The sequence below is a fragment of the Macaca thibetana genome, unplaced genomic scaffold, assembly GCF_024542745.1.
Source record: "Macaca thibetana thibetana isolate TM-01 unplaced genomic scaffold, ASM2454274v1 unplaced_scaffolds185, whole genome shotgun sequence".
Classification (NCBI taxonomy): Eukaryota; Metazoa; Chordata; class Mammalia; order Primates; family Cercopithecidae; genus Macaca; species Macaca thibetana.
Window position 1 is genome coordinate 26474 of NW_026088974.1, and position 4888 is coordinate 31361.

General features: G+C 53.9%; 1 long non-coding RNA gene across 1 annotated transcript; it reads right to left on the reverse strand.

Annotated features, from left to right (window-relative positions):
• Positions 1-896: 896 nt before the first annotated feature.
• LOC126947364 (uncharacterized) lies at positions 897-4317 on the reverse strand. Its single transcript, XR_007723042.1, has 3 exons — positions 3391-4317; positions 1584-1628; positions 897-1065 (listed from the first exon to the last, which is right to left on the reverse strand). It is a non-coding gene; the product is annotated as an uncharacterized LOC126947364 (long non-coding RNA).
• Between the last annotated feature and the right edge of the window lie 571 nt (positions 4318-4888).

Consider the following 4888-nt stretch of genomic DNA (forward strand, 5'->3'; position numbering starts at 1 on the left):
AGCCTGATCAGATGAGTGTCTGGTTCCTCCAAGGTGCAGCAGCCCTTGGCCGATGGCCTCTTTGTCTTGCGGCCTTGGCCATTTCCTGTATTGCCTTCTGAACATTTACCCTTCTAGAGTCTTTTTTTTTTTTTCCATCTCGCACATTAATCTCTCTCTAGCCTTGTCCGGCTCTGGAATCCTTGCCTAACTTGACTTCGGTCATGTCTACATCCACGTCCGCGGCCTCTCACAATGCTGCCCCCCCCCCCCCCCCCCCCCCCGCGTTCTCACGCTCCTACGGCCAGCTGGTGGGGCCCGAGAAACGGCACGGGCCCTGCCCCCGCCCACGCACTGCTGTCTGTCTCTCCTGTTTTCTTTTGATTCTCTATCTTTACACTTGCTTTTAGTCTTTCTTTTTCTTTTGCTCTTTTCCCTCTTTTCTAGAGTTTAACAGGCTCTTTTCTTTATACACTTGGAGGGTGAAACAGGCATACCGAGAGTCAGTGTAAATGTTTACAGTCTTACCCTCACCGAGTTCTGAGGCCCGGATTAAAGCAATGAGCCCAGCTTAACGACAGCGTCCAGGGTTACCACCGCATATTCTGCACATCTCTCCCCTCGTGGGTTGGTGAAGCTGTTCCCGTCCACGCATAGCTCCTAGTGTACTGATGCCCAAGGCTGGTCCCGGAGGTCAGATCTGCTAGAGTACACTGGAGTCCAACACCTCTACACAGTCATGCTCGACAGGGCTCTAGCTGTCGGGAGCAAGGCGGTGGGTTCAGGGTGTTCCCAGTTTAGTAGCTCAATGGTTGAAAAGGGCTGATAGATGAAAGTCTGTTGCCCACCCCCCTCCCCCCGGGATGTGGGCCTGGTCATTATAATAGACAGGTCCTCGTATCTCCCTGAGAGGCATTTACAGAGCTCGAGTAAGACCAGATCTGAGATGGCCCACTTGACTATCTCGACTTCTTTCCTTGGCCTCTGGAGGCTCCCCGATCCTTCCCTTCGAGGTGAGACCTGGGGCGTGTCAGCTCCTGAATCTCATTTCTGAGGGGGTGGTTGGCCTCGGTGAAGCGGGGTAGGCTGGGAAACATGGAGAAAGAATCTGTGTTATCTCTCGCGGCTCCCGTAAAAACTGGCTTCTCTTGCCGTTTCCTGGGACTCCCTTTTTAAAAAAACTCTGTGTCTGCCGGCGAAGCCGCTCTTACTTTTACTTTTGGCTATTTTGCACAAAGTTGTTAAACAGGGCTAAATTAACGCTGGCTTTGTGTATAATCTATTTCGCCATGAGTCCATATAAAGGAATTTGATCTAGGTACACAGGCTGTCCTCCGACCCCGTCACCACCTGAACTACACGGCCAATTGTTCTCTGCCTGTAGTTCCTTCCGTGGGCCATCCAACAGCAGAAGAGGGCAATTCTAATTCACCCAGAGTTCGTGACCTCTAGGGGGTTAACTGAACTCTATAATCTCCCGCAAAACCTTTTGTAAGGTTCTGTAACATGCATTTTAGTAGGGTAAGTTGTGACGACTTGATGACTTTCCTTTTATTTTTCTTTTTGAAACGTTTTTAAGAGGGCTCCTAGCGGAGTGGGCTTACTTTGTGTCTGACCTATGTTTCTCTCGAGACGAAACAACATTCACCCTACGAGAAGGAAAGGGTAAAAGGTCACTCAGTCACCTAATTCACACTAAATCAAAATCAAAGCTAAAACCAAAGTGTTGTTAAGGGCACACCTGTTCGTCAAGCAATTTAAGCCAAACCAAAATCAGGAGCAAGACCAAAGTGGCAATCAAGGCAGGCCTGTTTATCAAGCAATTCAAGTCAAGTCAAAATCGAAACCGAAACCAAAGTATCAACCAATGAATTCAAGTCAAGTCAGAAACCAAAACCAAAGTGCCGGTAGAGGCACGCCGTGGGTGATCAGGCCACGCTTCCACTCAAACGGAGTGGGGGAAGTTCCAAAGAGCAGTCTCAGCAAGTTTCAGATGTCCGGACTGAAAGTGCCAGTTCCTTCCCAGTGTCCAGCCACTGTGCCGATCCTCCACGGGGGCGTGCTGTGCACTGCTCTTTGGAGGCGAGGCATCGCACCGGGGCAGATGCCTACCCGGCAGCACTCTGAGGATCCGCATCGCTCAAGCTGGCCAGAGTCCCCCGCAGGGATGCTCTACAGGGCAGGCATAAGCCGCCTAAGGGGCTGCCTCGACCCTCCGTGCATCACCAGCTCGCTTCCCGGTGAGGGAACCCGGAAATGTAGCAGGACAAGCCGCAGACAAAACTCCTGAGACACCGGATTAAAGAAGGAAGAGGTTTTTCATTCGGCCGGGAGCGTCGGCAGACTCGCATCTTAGGAGCCGAGCTCCCCGAAAAAGACTTTTTTAAAGGCTTACAACCTCAAGGGTTGCACGTGAAAGGGTCGTGAGAAATCGAGCAAGCGTGGGAAACGTGACTGGGGGCTACCTGCATCAGCTAACAGAACAAAAAGTTTTACAAGGCTTTTTTCATACGGTGTCTGGAATTCACAGATAACAGAAGTAGTTCAGGTCGGGGGTCGATGTTATTATTATTACTTTCTTTTTTTTTTTTTTTTTTTTTTTTTTTTTTTTCTTTCTTTCTTTCTTTTTTTTTTTTTTTTTAAATCTCCTAGGGCCGTGTGGTGGCACCAAGGGTGTCTGGCCATTTATCTTGCTTTCGTTCCTTTCTAGCTTTCTGCTTTCTGTCTTTCCTCTTGTCTTGTGAACTAGGCAGGCGACGTGCGGGGAGGAGGGCAGCAGGAGTAGTAGTGGTCTCCTCCCTTATTATTATTATTTTGAGACAGAGTCTCGCTCTGTCACCCAGGCTGGATTGCCACGGCACGATCTCGGCTCACTGCAACCTCGGCCTCCCCGGTTCAGGCAAGTCGCCTCCTTCGGTGTCCCGAGTAGTCGGGATTCCAAGCCCGTGCCATCAGGAGGCCTGGCTAATTGTTACACTTTTCATAGAGACCGGGTTTCACCATGTTGGCCAGCCCGGTCTCCAACTCCTGGCCTCAAGTGATCCGCCCGCTGCGGCCTCCCGATGTGCTGGAATTACAGGCATGAGCCACCGTGCCCGGCCCGCCCACCCAGATAATCTTGTTAATAAATGGTAGAGAAGGGGTTTCCTCGGCCGCCGGGTGGAGGGCGGGTGGGGTGTGGTTTACTCAGCCTGCATACTATTAAGGGGGTAAATTAGTGTGGTTTGTGAACTAGATGTGGAGTGTGTGTGGGGGTGTGTGTGTGTGTGTGTGTGTGTGTGTGTGTGTGTGTGAGAGAGAGAGAGAGAGAGAGAGAGAGAGAGAGAGAGAGAGAGAGAGAGAGAGAGAGAGAGACCAATCCCAACACGAGGACCCGGAAATGGTGTTTGATTCGGGTCCCTGTCTAGTCACCTGTGTGTCTGTAGATGACTGAGGGTTGCACAGAGGAAGATAAGCAGTATCTGTTGAGCTGTTTCTCCCTCTCACGCGTGTCATCTCTGTGGTGGAGAAAGGGAAGAAAAGAGGCTCTGATGGGAAGTTGTCTTCAGGCCGGAGGAAGCTGAAGGCAGGCTGACAGGAAGGAGAGCATGGCATGTGACATTTTGATACCTGGGCACCCTTTAGAATGCTGGGTCTGCCAGTCCACACCGTATGTCAACCCACCCCCTAAGAACAGCACGGTCCGGGGTGCTCCAGTCTCATCCCATCCGGCCCACCCGGGCCATCTGGTAGAAGTCTTCGGAGGAGGATTCGAAAGCAGCGTCAACGCCATTCCCCTGGGGTCGGCCGGCACAGGCCAGCCTGGGGAGGGTGGCAGGACGTGAGGGGGGCATCCGCCTCAGAGCTCCCTGGAAGGTGGCAGGCAGCCTGTGGTGGACGCTGAGTCAGAGACGTCTGGCAGGATATAGATCTGGAAGCCGCGTCAGTCCTCTCCCGTACCTCTCCCATGGAAATCCCACGGCGTGCGGTGGCTGCGGTGGGAGCCCGGGCTGCGGGAGAAGCGGGGACAAGGGGGACAGGGAAGGAGGCCCTCAGGAGGATTTAGCACCGAAAACCCACCCACCCAGGCTCCCTCCCTCTTGTTGGGTCCCAGGTGCACCGTGGGAGGCGGCAAGAGAAACGTTCACTGCGTGCTTTTAGTGTTTCCTCTTTTTCATTTTACAAGAGATGCCCCTTTGAACAACCGGACGCTGGATGTGACGGGAGAAGTTTCAAGGCCAGGAGTTTGAGACCAGAATGAGCAACTGAGCAACATAAGTAGGGGAGGCCAGCTGAAAAAAAATGAGAGGAGGAGGAGGAGGAGGAGGAGGAGGAGGAGGAGGAGGAGGAGGCGGCAGCGGCGGCGGCGGCGGGGGTGTGTGTGTGTGTGTGTGTGTGTGTGTGTGTGTGTGTGTGTGTGTGTGTGTGTGTGTGTGGGGGGGGGAGGGGGGGAGAATGAAAGAAGAGAAAAGGGAACAGAAAAAAAACCACCTAACAAGGTAACAGTCTCTAATGGTGCAGGCACCAAAAAGACTGATTTCACGTCTATTCCAACAACATGGATAGAGCTGGAAGCAAGTAGTATGTAGAAGAAAGAAGCACATACCCCCCCCGAGTCTGTAAAATACCAAAGCAACCCCCAACACCAGCACCAGCACCAGCACCAGCACCAGCACCAGCACCCCTACCCCGCCGCCACCGCCGCCGCCGCCGCCGCCACCACCGCCGCCGCCGCCGCCGCCGCCCGCCGCCGCCGCCGCCGCCGCCGCCGCCGCCGCCCGCCCCCACCCCCACCCCCGCCGCCGCCGCCGCCACCGCCGCCACCGCCACCACCGCCACCACCACCACCACCACCACCGCCACCACCACCACCACCACAGCAGCGACAGAACAGAAGCACAGACAAAAAACCACCATCACCACAATCACC